Below are 12,735 nucleotides of genomic sequence, written 5' to 3' on the forward strand. Positions count from 1 at the left end.
GCGCAGTATCTGTCTCATATATCGTTGGACACCTGAACCGCGCCGTAAGGGAGGGGATAAGAGAGGGAGTGAAAGAAGAAAGGAAGAAGAGATGCCGTAGTGGAGGGCTCCGGAATAATTTCGACCACCTGGGGGTCTTAAACGTGCACTGACATCGCACAGCACACGGGCGCCTTAGCGTTTTTCGCGTATTAATAAAAATTGGTTTTTTAAGGAAAGGAAATGGCGCAGTATCTGTCTCGTATATCGGCAGACACCTGATCCGCGCCGTGAGGGAAGGGATAAAGGAGGGAGTGAAAGAAGAAAGGAAGAAAGAGCTGCCGTAGTGGAGGGCTCCGCGGAAGTGTACCACGGTAGCGGACCGCACTACACTACTCGATTCTTCATTTCGCGCTAATAACTCGATTCTTCTTTTTACACTTATATTTTCTCTTCAGACGTAGTTGCCAGGAACGGCAAAAGATGGCCGCGCGATGGCCCGTTATTTTTCGCTGTGTGTAAGTCGCACCGACGAAAAATTAAAACAAAAAAGTGTTACTTATGCACCGGAAAATACGGTATATATCTACTCCAAGCGCTCAGTTTTCTGAGCCAGAGGGCACTTTTGGCTGCTCCATAAGCTGCTCCAAAGTGACCCCGGCCATTGACATCACTGTAATAACAGCTATAAATACGCAGTGTTCGATGCGCGATGACTGCTGCTTGTATGCAATAGACCAGCCACATAATTACATAAATAATGAAATAACCGGAACATGTATAGTTTGCTATTACTAAACTACAAAAAAACCTAGCGGGGGCACCTCAGTTGCCGTCCAATATGACGGCGTTGCGTAGGACTGCTTCCGGGGTCAGCCTATATAAGTAGACTTAAGCTTGCTTTTAAATTACACCATTGACTGGCGCTTCAGTGCCGAAATAAAAATCACCGCTAGCCATGCGATATGAACCACGCGGGCCATCCGCAGATGCGGGAGAGAGGAAGTGTGGACGGCGAGTGCAAAAAGCGCCGACAACGGCAGCACCATCAAACAGTGGCGATACCTTTTTGGCACTTTAGCCTGTGTGTGCTTTCAAACTTGCTGAACAGTAAGCTGCTGCAGCTCTTGCAGGCCACTATCTCTGACAGCGTGCTTGGGTTTTGAAGCTGTGCGTTAGCATCTCTGATACGTTTAGAAAAGAAAGCGTCATTGTGTTATGGTGTATACTCCAAACGGCGATTCGGAGCAAGTTTTGTTGCCCCGCGAAACCGAAGAGCGTGTTTCGGAGAGCGGTTTGTGTTCAGATCCCGAGTGCTGATTGGACCGCGGCAGTGTGGTTCCTCGACATCTTGCTCCTTCGCGGATTCGGAAAGCCTGCCCCGCATAGGCGTTTGGAATTCCTCCGACGTTTTCATTTCCTCTTCTGTTCTCTTTGTCGCTAACGCCTGCGAGCGAGGCAGTTCGGAGAAGAAGCGAACAAGAAAGGGGGAAACGAGTGGTTTCGCTTAGCTTGCCAGCTGCATATCCACCAATAGTGTAGCCGCCGCGGTGACTCAGCGGTTATGGCGCTCGGCTGCTGGCCCGAGAGACGCGGGTTAGATCCCGGCCGCGCCGGTCGAATTTCGACGGAGGCGAAATTCTAGGGACCCGTGTGCTGTGCGATGTCAGTGCACGTTAAAGAACCCCAGGTGGTCTAAATTTTCGGAGCCCTTCACTACGGGCGTCTCTCATAGCCTGAGTCACTTTGGGACGTAAAAACCCCAATAAACCTATAAACCACCAATAGTGTGGCGCCATGTCGCGTCCTTACAAATACGCGTGCCGACTACACTTTGTTGGCATGCTCGCTACGCTGCAGCCTGCGAGTCTCGCGCGCTATTGCTTTAGAGTGTATTACCGTAGTTATACCGCAGTTAGAGTGTATTACCAAGCGTCAGCTTCTTTGATGTCGCTAATTCCGCCACCAGATGGCGCCGCGGGGGATGGTGCCGCGGAGGATAGACACGTTGTGCGTTGCGTGCGGAGAGGAGGAGGAAACGGCTGAACACTTGATACTTCTCGGTAAAGGGCTTCACCCTACAGTGGAAAGCAGCGGGGCTTATTTATCCAAGGCATTGGGGTTTAAGGATCGTGAAGGGAAAGTAGAGTTTAAGCGCGGGTAGAAGTAACCGAGCGAAGGTTATCTGATTGGTGGCTAAAATCAGGACAGGAGTAAAATTTCACAAGTCATGGCTAGGTGGCTTGAGCCACCGCCCGATTTAAAGGGTTCAGCCTTATCCATCCATCCGCCCATCCTGACACGGTGCCACGGATTGACTTGCTCAGTGGCGCAGGCTCCCCTGTCTCGTTCCCTTCCCCGCCGGACGCTGTAGCGTCAAGAACGTTGGCGCACGGATTTCCAAGTCGTGGTGAAGGTCCAGCTCCTCCCGAAAAAGCGAACAAAACCAAGTTCCGAGCGTGCAGTTCCCCGGTCGCTAATCGCCTCGTTGTTTTCCCCGCGGAAGCTCTTCTTGTTGGGCGCCTGCGTGGGCTTCTGCGCAGCGGCGGGCGTGGTGGTGGCGTCGCCGCCAGCGGCTCCGGCGGGCGCTGTTCTCGGAAGCGCTTTCCGCGAGTTGCCTCAGCCTCCTGCGTCACGGCGCGCTGGAGGATCGGGCATCGCGGAGCACTGCCGCCGAGGGAGGGGCCGTCCGCGCCGAGAGCTGCAGGCGTGTCTCACCTCACTCGCAACACGGCGAAGAGGAGACTGCTGTACGCCTCCCTTAAGAGTAAAATATACGTCGCGCTGCGCGGTAAAAGAATGCGGTGGATGGATGTTGCGCTCATACTCGCGAGACCGGATGGGGGTGTTCGGAATAACCCTAGCTGCGCGGAACTTTCCTTGCTTCAATTTTGACTGCTTGCAACCGGAGCGCGTCATGTTTACGAAACTGTAGTGTTCGTAACCGATCCGGAACGTGAAGAAACTGCTGTGAAAGTATTCTTGTACCGCTTCATCCGGGAAAGGCCACTGTCGATGGTCTATTGAGCAGTTTATGCAAGAAATGTAACAAAGTCCGACGAAGTACTTTAAAGGATGAAATAACACGATGCAGGCATATCTGGCCTCGGGAGCCGAGTGGAAAGACTCGAGGTTCAGGGCAAAGAAGAGAAAATTCAGAACTTAAAGCAACAGCTGAGAGAACTGGAGCGGTACAGGAGGCGCCAAAAATTTAGACATACTTGGGCTGCCTCATCATGTCACTGAGAACCTGCTGGAAAAGCTTAACCTTTTGGCCACTGATCTCGAGCTTCCCTTGCTTTCCGAAGCGATACTGAAGCTGTTCATCGATTGCCCTCTCGGCCCGTCAAGGAGAACGCTAACGACAGCGGGAGTGCAAGCAATGACGGTGAAGTCGGGGAAAGTTCTAGCTAGGTTGAACCTGTTCTTGTACTCTTCTTAAACCGCTCAGCGACAGACACATGGCTTGCGAAAAAAGAGCAGCCGAAGGAATCGATACCTAAAATACGCTTCAATGAAAGCCTGACGGCACAAAACAAGGAGAAAGAATAAGCACAAATGCGTCAGTGAGCAGTCTGTGATTATCACTGAAAAGGAGTACAAGTTTTTATCGTTATAGTAGGCATGTCATCATGCGGTGCGCGAAGTGTATTGTCTGTAGGGTGGGTACGCAGGCAGGAAATTCTTTTAAAATGAGCAATTCTTCATCGCAATAAATCAGTTGTAAGTCCAGCGTTGTGGTGTGTGCGTCCTTTGTTCTTGTCTTGCGTCTATTCTCGCTGGTTCCTTTTTCTATGCAATATGAACCAACTAGCCCAGCAGTTTGCACTCCTAAAGAAGAAGAGTTCGAGTTTGAAGGGCTAAAAAATTACCGTCGCAGCCCCGCAGGCGAGTTATCAGGATTAGGACAGATGACTTGGACAAGATACGCTGAGTAACGGGCCGAAAGCACTGGGCACCTGTTGAAAGTAGCATCCTCAAAATGACAGCTCGGTACACACGTCCTTATCACGATGATGATTTGTTCGTACATGTTAAACAGGTTTCCTTATTCCATCTAAATGCGCAGCCTTGAAAATAAGCAGGATTCTGTGGAAATGCTTCTCAGCGCCTTAGATAACTAATTCGAATTTTTAGCTTTTACAGAGACTTGGTTCGCCAACGATTGTGATGTTGTACAGTTTCCAGGATACATATACGTGCCAATCTCAGTGAGTGACAAAAAGGCGAAGATGTGGCCATTTACATAAAGAACTGCCTGAATTTCGTCACCATAAAAGAGTTTTGTGTAATAAATGAGCACTAGGAGTGCCTTATGTTAAATTACGTTGGTACCATATTAGCACCTTTTATAGGCCGCCTTCTGGGTCGAAGGCTTTTTAAGAATTTATGGAAAATATGTTTGAGTATTCTATGTAGTTTAAAGCGCCTGTTGTTATCTGTGGGGATTTCAGTATCGATTTCTTATCGTTTGATCATAGTAGACAAAGAATGCTTGATATTTTTCTCTCGTTCGGTCGCGGAAACGTAATACAGGTGCCGCTAGAGTGATATACATGTGTCATACTTTGCTAGACTTTCATACCGCAGTGGCGGCCGAGTGGTTGAGCATCCGCCTCGCATGCGGGAGGTGCGGGGTTCGATCCCCAGTGCCGCCGGGTACCCACCGGTGATGCATTGGGTACAAGCTTTCCCCTGGCCTGGTGCTCCGCTTATCAGGGGTGAAATGCTTAGGAAATGGATCTTTGATCCCACCTTGAGAAGTCGAACATAGCTTGTGTCATGGCGCTCTTTGGCCATAGATGCCATTGCGCCATAAAAATTCATAATCATCATCGGACTTAAGCTTTATACAAACTGCGCAAAACACAATGTGCGAACAGGTGTACAAATAGCTGATATTACCGACCACTTACAAATCTTCATGTTCTTCACACCCTACTTGACAGTACGTAGTCTTTCTACAGCATGTGCACCCATTAGGTACCGAATCATTAATAAAGACATGATCGCAATTTTTATAGGCTTAGCAGCAGAAACAACCTGGATAGTTCTTCGAAAGTATGATGTAGCGCAATTAGGCAGACCACAGAGAGAGGACGCCAGAACAAAGAACCCTACTAATAGCATTATTTTTGTTGCGTCATCCTCTCTCTATGGTCTTCCTAACAGCGCTACATCCAATTTTCAAAGGATGGGCGACCAACTAGCCCAGCACCAAGTTTTCTTCAATTTTCTGACCCCGTTGCTGCATATGACCTCTTCAGAAAAAACAATAACCGGTCTCTGCAACCAAGCATTCACTATAGTTTAATTTAAAAAGAACAAAAAGCCAGAAAGCCATGGATCAGTGCCGACCTTCTAAAGAGAATTCAAAAAAACGACAGAATATTCGCCTCTTTTATCAGAATGACAAACGCTGATGTTAAGCGCTGATATTAAGAAAGCTAGGACTATTTATTTCTAACGTATGTTTGCCGACATCTGCTATGGAAAACTGTCAACAATCTAATGCCCAACAACAAAAGAGATGGCATCTCTGAACTATCAGCAAACGGTGTGCCTTACACAGGTACGTTGCTTGCTGACAAACTTAATGAGTACTTTCTCATATCAGGTGCTTTAAGTGCACCTCAAGACAAGTAACTGCATGTGTGAAAGCGCTCGTGTTGTCCAGTCCTTCTTTGTCCCTGTTTTTGGCGCTTGTACATGATTGATTATACTACGTATGTTGCACCCAGCATCGAGAGCTCATTGCTCGTGTCTCCAATAATAATAATTGGTTTTTTGGGGAAAGGAAATGGCGCAGTATCTGTCTCATATATCGTTGGACACCTGAACCGCGCCGTAAGGGAAGGGGAAAGGAGGGAATGAAAGAAGAGGTGCCGTAGTGGAGGGCTCCGGAATAATTTGGACCATCTGGGGATCTTTAACGTGCACTGACATCGCGCAGCACACGGGCGCCTTAGCGTTTTGCCTCCATAAAAACGCAGCCGCCGCGGTCGGGTTCGAGCCCGGGAGCTCCGGATCAGTAGTCGAGCGCCCTAACCACTGAGCCACCGCGGCGGGTCCTATCTCCAACAGCAGAGTTTGAAATCAGTATCATGCTGTTTATTTTTCTCTAGTTTGTGTTTTCGTTTACCGGCATATAGACGTTCAGTATAAGACAATGTTATGGTAACCACTCATTCTGTATTTCCATTGAGTGTGTGTTTTTCTTCACTGCATGCCTTGTGCTCCTCAATGGGAGCAAGAAGGGGGCAGACTCTTCGTCAGGCATTTGTCTGTCTTTCGGTCTGCCCCCTGGACAACTGCAACTGTGTTGTCTAAATAAAACACTTTGAGAGAGGGAGAGAGATAAAGTTTAATGATTGGAAGGGCAAAGAGGTCCACAGGGTAAGGGGAAGAGGAGGAAAAAGAGGGTCGTGATGGGGGACGATGTGGGGAGAAGAGAGGTGAGAATATGTGCCCACATTGATGGCACCACAACCGCCAGTCGAGGCCCGTGTCGCTCAAAAAAATAATGTGGATTAGCTCAGTTAATCTAGGGTATACAAAGCGAAAGGTGTCGGCGTTCACTGTGTTCTTGGCGTTGACAAAGTTCTAGACGACGATGGAGTTGAACAAAGGAAGGGCGCATAACTGGCTGCCTGGATATGGATATGCGGACGCCTCATTCAATTATTATTATGCATGTGGCAGTGGTGGGAGAGAGATGTGGCCTGAATGCAATAGCGCTGACAGCGTTGTGGCTGACATGCGGCACTGCAGCAATAGCTAAGCCGCTGCGTTCGTTTGCTGATCAATATCTCGCGATCAACCATTAACTGCGTGCCACCTCCCAGGGTGACAGGGAGGGCGCGCTGCCTATCCAATGTGGGGAACGCATTCAAAGCATTCTTTTGCAGTTCGACACCAGCGCCACATGCACGAAAGCGAGATTTAGGTCTCCACTGACCCACGGAGCCGGTTGTGCGCCTTTCGTTTCGTGAAAATGAACGGCCTTTGCAAAGTTGTCAACGCCAATGAACTCTATGAACACCGTCGGCTCACTTGTTTTGTTTGGTTTTTGAGGAGAGGAAATCGCACAGTAACCGTCTCACATGTCTCGGTGGACACCCGAACCACGCCGTAAAGGAAGCGATAAAGGAGAAAGGGAAAGAGAAAACTGAAAGTTGGATTTTGAGAAAAGGCGCGGCGCTGCGCAGCGGCGGAACACCTGTGGCTTGGTGCTACTAGTGACGCATGCGCAGTAGTGACTAGGGAGCGAGAGGGAGAGAGAGAAATATGCGCGGCGAGACGCGCGTTGTGACGTCATGTGCCTCCTCGGAGCACCGCCACGGCGAAATCGCAAGTTCGCGGCCAGTAAAGCTTTCAATTTAAAAACGTGGAAACGCCCGCATTGCCTGGACTGCATTCAAACTGTGCGGCCAAGCGCCTAGCAGTAAGACTCCGAGAGTGGCCTGCTATCTAAGCGCTTAAAGGAAGTGGTCAACGTCAGTCTTTCGCACGCATATAGTGGACACAACGCTAGTACACGCTCGGCAGTCTCGGTTATGCCACAAATGGGACGGTACCCGGGGAATTCGGTAGCCGAATTATATATGACTTTCGCGTGAAAGCGACGTCTAAACGGAGTCTTATGCATCAAGCATGCATGACGGTGAGGAGTTCCACGTGGAACGAAAAATAAATTCATCAATATCTATCAATAAAAGTTGTTTAGCACAGCTCGACGCTGAGTGTACAGGTATAGTCAACGACGACCTCATACCGACCGCCTTCACAAATCCGCCTCTGTGACGTTCGTCGCGCAGAGTAGTCTAGCATGCTGCCGGAAATAAATGAGCAGATTGTTCGCGGTCAATGTTTGAAACTTTCGCATCTGCTCCTATCGACTAGGTTTTAATGCCGCTCTGCGTCCGTCCGTCCGTCCGTCCGTCCATCAGTCCGTCCTCTTGTCACCTGAACAAGCAGCCATTTTACGGAGGACTTTCAGCTCGTGTTGAATGACCTGAGCGAACAGCCGTGTGTGTGTGCATTTTCGCCGCTGATGCGCGCGGTGCGTCTTTGGGAGTACAGTTAAACCGCGTTGTAACGAAGTTGAAGGGGCCCCTAAATATTACTTCGTTGTAGCCGTAGCTTCGTTATAGCCCGTGTTGACCGAGCTTCCAAGGGGAATTGTCGTGCCTTCGTTATATCCATCATTTCGTTATAAACCGCTTCGCTATAACGAGGTTCGACTGTATTATTTTGAGATGTTTTCAGGCCCGTCTCGATGGGAGCGCGGGCTCAACTGCACGCGCTCTTCTCGAGGCCGAACGTGGCACATGGGTTTAATGGACAGAACACTAAATTTTAAGCACGTGATTCTTTTCCGGCGCTACGGAAAGCTTGCTGTCTAAGGCGCTCGATTCCGCATCGGTTTTGTCAAATGCTGCAGACCATGTTTACCGAGAATTATTTTATCACTACGTGCGCCCGTTTTTATGTAGACCGATGCTGGAAAGAAGGAACAGTGAAAGCGATGGCGATTTAGCGCGTTGACAGAAGCGATGTACCAATAGCTAATATATATTTCACCCTCAAGATATATGATTTTTTTTATTGGTTTTGGGGGAAAGGAAATGGCGCAGTATCTGTCTCATATATCGTCGGACACCTGAACCGCGCCGTAAGGGAAGGGTAAAGGAGGGAGTGAAAGCAGAAAGGAAGGAAGAGGTGCCGTAGTGGAGGGCTCCTGAATAATTTCGACCACCTGGGGATCTTTAACGTGCACTGACATCGCACAGCACACGGGCGCCTTAGCATTAACAGACAGATAGCATCCATTTCAGTTTCCACGCCCGAAGCTTTAAACAGCATAATCTCACAATAAAACAAAAAAATGTTGTCGATTGGAAGTGGTGCTTCGCGTTGTCTGCTTTTCGCTTCGATGCGCGACTGCGACGGCCGCACCGGGGCGCCCAAGAGCGGGTACATACTCTCGAACTCACCCTTAAGAGTATGCCACCTTGTACGTCCGTTGGGGGATGGCTGTCAGGAAGCAAAAAACGATACACTACAAGGAACAGAAGGAAAAAGCTGGAAGACGCAGATCCGTCACTAGGGCACAGCGGAGGCAACGTTCAGCGGTAGCGCTTTCAGTGAGGCGTAGTTTTCTGGGAAAGTGACGTTTTTAACAAGTTCTGCGCCTAATTTCTTTACTGTTTTTTTTCGTGAGTGATCCCGCGCAGCTGATATGCAGGCAGTTTCAGCGAAGGTAAACCAGGATTTTTAAAAATAACTTTTATGTTCACTGCCTAGAACGGGGGAGGACAAGGGAGTGAACCTAAACGAACTTTGGCGAAGCCTTCAGTGTGCCTGGTGCTGCGTGCTGCCGCAGCAGCGCATGCGTCAACAGCAGCGTCTTCGTTGTCCCCTGGTTGGTGGGCGAAGCTATGGCGCGGCGCGAAGGAGCCCAAGTTCTGCCACGCAGCCCGAGAGGCGCAAGCGCAGACCGGGTAGCACTTGGTAAACTATAGTCGGATACGCCTTAATTGTGCAGTGAGGCTTCGCCCGCATTTAGGACCGCCGCACCGAATAACGACAAAAAAAAAAGCAGTCTGCTGTTAAGACTTTTCTTGTTGCCTAAACAAGACGCTAATTACAAGAGAAAAATTATAAGGGAAAGAATTTTCACAACTGGCTTGTTTAATGTAGTGGAACATTAAAAGGTTGATTTTTTTTACTATTATAATTGGCTTGCGGAGAAATACAAACGCTGCGGACCGTGGCCCAGTGTTATAGTAAGTGCTGTTATTTTTTAAGTTTTTTAAGTTAAGTTTAAGTTTAGTTAAGTTTTTAAGTTTTTTAAGTTAAGCGTCTGTTGTCAGAAAGTTGACTGCGGTCGAACTCTGATGCGTCGAGTTTGAAGGGGAAGGGGATCGCGAGATGGTTCGTAATAAGGATAATTCGATATATAAAATATGACAGCAGGTAAGCTTATCTGTAACCTAGAAAGTGACGTTCTTCTTCCAGAAGCGTGCTGCCCGCGCACCGCTCGCTAGGCGTGCGTCAATAGGCCTAAGCTGCTCCGCATCGAAGCTGCAGCGGATAGTCCTTTGGGATTAGCCGCTGCCTGTCAAAATGCATCCTGTTGCCACTGCACTGTAAATAGAACGATCTCATTGAAATCGTGGTACAGTTGGTTTCCACCACGCCTTCCGCAGCGAACCACGCCGGGTGAGTGCTGCGGCTACGCTTTAAAAGCCAGTCAGGTTGGCTTCACCGCATTGCAGCGATGCGGCTTGAAAAATGCGTTCATGGGACCAGAGGCCACCCAACGTTCACCTCGTCACGTGGTTTCAGTGCGCTAGAGCTCCCAGCAGGTGCCTGAGACCGCTGCCCGAGCGGTCTCTGAGCGTTAGGAGAAGCTCCACTTACAGGGGCGCGGCGTGCTGTTGGGTGTACCGAGCTAGGCGGAATTTCAATTCGATATACTGTTGCGGCTTTCCTATACTTTTTCACTAACTGTTCAAGGGAGTGGTCTGTGTTCTATGTAGCCAGTGATTCGAAATATCAGGGTTCGATGTATCCCGATCGATCGACTGTATTGGCATTTACGATCGATCGACTGTATTGGCATTTATAGTTCGTGGCGAAACAGCGCGGGAATACGGAACCCACGAAGGAGAGAAGAAAGCCGTCTTCCCGCGTTGTTTCGCCATAAACCACTATCAGCTCGCCCAAATCGGAGCTTCAATTAGCTATCAGTTACCAGCTCGCTATTTAAATTTATTCACCTATTTTCTGGTGTCCGTCAACACTAGTATTATAGTGCCGCAGAATCAAAGTAGATATCTTACCAAGCCTATATATATAATATTTAAAATCCCGTTTTACATTCTCTGAAACAGCGTTTATATGGTCCGGGCTAAACTGCCATTTTTCTCTGGGCTAACTCGATATTTTGTCGATGTTTGTCAGTTTTGGAATCTAACCTCTTTTTTCCGTGTTTCTGGAGAGGTTCACTTTCTAAACTGCTCCGGCACTTGGTTATCTGCGAGCGTAGCAGCTTCCTCCCGTGGCATTTCCGTTGCATCCGGAGGCAGAATGTTGCGCTTGGAGTTGAAAAAAGCGGGAGCCAACAATGTTCCTGCATGTCCCAGCAGCAGCTATAGCGCGACGCTTCTTATCTCCAAGCGAGCGTCGCGTTCCGGTTGTGTCGCATGGCGCGTTGAGGCGCCGCGCGTGCCTGCACCTACTCCCGTTGGCGAAAACGTCAGGGCGCGAGTACTTAATGCTAAAAGCCTTCACACTACTACGCGTCGCTGGCGTGGCTCCAGAATGTGTTCCGAACCGAAGAGCCGCGCGGAGCCGATGTTCGGCAGGTGGAGAAAATGCAGCGGCCGGTGTGGCGGGAGACCGCATTGTCGGAGTCGGCGAGTGCTCGCGAGCCGGGCATTGCGCTGCGCTGACCACAAGTCCCGCGTCGTCACTGTGGCGCAGCCCAAGCGCCCTCGATGCGTGGGCGAGTTCTTGGGATGAACTGGCCGCCCGCGGGTTGTGCCAGTCGCCTCGCGGTGCCATTCGGTCCGAGGTGAACTTGAGCGGGAGCCTTCTTGTCCCGGCCTGATGGAGGTGACGCGCAGAGCGCATGCGCGCGTGGCGCTGCCGGAGCCCATCCATCTATAGCACCCACCAGAGCCGTATACATCCGGTGCCTACGGGTCGGCCTCACAAAGGCAAGGCGCTCCGGCGGCTGCAGGTGTCGCCTCCGTGGGTCCGCGATCTGCCGGCGGTGATCGCTCGCTGACACATCTGCGCACTTGCGCTCGCACTGGCCGCAAGGCGCTCGGCCGTCTCCGGGCTGCTGTCGTCGCTACCTTGTGCACGGGACCGCTCCTCTCCGGACGCAGCCATGAATCCCAGCTGGGGTGATATATGCGCTTCTTCACGCTGCGCTCCTTGTTTGCTCGCGGCGTGCTCGGCAGCTGCTGTGCAGCAGACCGCGCTTCTTCTCGTCTCGGCGTAGCTGCGCATTGGCGTTGCACCGCGGGAACGTGCGAGCTCGTTGACGAGTGCCCCCCCCCCCCCCTTCGGTGTTTTGCAACTGTCGCGTGGAGAGTCGCCGTTCACTTTTCTCTGCTTGGCTGACCATTGTGTGTGACCGGCACGCGCAGAAATTTCTTCCCGCCGTTTGAGCGCCAGAGGTGCAGGGAGATGGGTGCCATGGCTCACATGCGCAAAATCAATGCAGCCTGGCTTGTGCGTGGTGTCTACCGCAGGGCTGTGCCAAGGGTTTGACTTCAGCCCAACGGCTGTCACTAGATTGGGGGCGGGGGGGGGGGGGGGAAATTCGTATATTGGTCGGTTACTCTCTTCTGCAGGGTACACTCGGCTCTCACTTTTCGTGAAGGGTCGCATGAGGGGTGTCTAAAGACCGATATATATATATATATATATATATATATATATATATATATATATATATATATATATATATATATATATATATATATATATATATATATATATATATATATATATATATATATATATATATATATATATATATATATATATATATATATATATATATATTGCTTACTGTCGAGGTTCTCCGCTGTTTGGTTGGGTCCGTGTTAGCGTTACCTCAGCGGAGGTGGGCTTGAGGCCAGAAAGTTTATCACACAACACCTTTTCATTTGTGTGCTTTGTGATCTGATAATTTTTTGTCCTACCGCGGCAAGTTTTAGCGTTGCTAACCGCTCT

General features: G+C 49.7%; 1 protein-coding gene across 1 annotated transcript in view; it reads left to right on the forward strand.

Annotated features, from left to right (window-relative positions):
- Nucleotides 1–11,633: 11,633 nt before the first annotated feature.
- Ae2 (anion exchange protein Ae2) overlaps nt 11,634–12,735 on the forward strand; it is a 48,029-nt gene continuing 46,927 nt past the window's right edge. The window contains exon 1 of the mRNA XM_077645512.1: nt 11,634–11,897. The gene's annotated coding sequence lies outside the window, so the exon portion shown is untranslated. The remainder of the gene's footprint in view (nt 11,898–12,735) is intronic.

Source organism: Amblyomma americanum, chromosome 1 (assembly GCF_052857255.1).
Source record: "Amblyomma americanum isolate KBUSLIRL-KWMA chromosome 1, ASM5285725v1, whole genome shotgun sequence".
Lineage (NCBI taxonomy): Eukaryota > Metazoa > Arthropoda > Arachnida > Ixodida > Ixodidae > Amblyomma > Amblyomma americanum.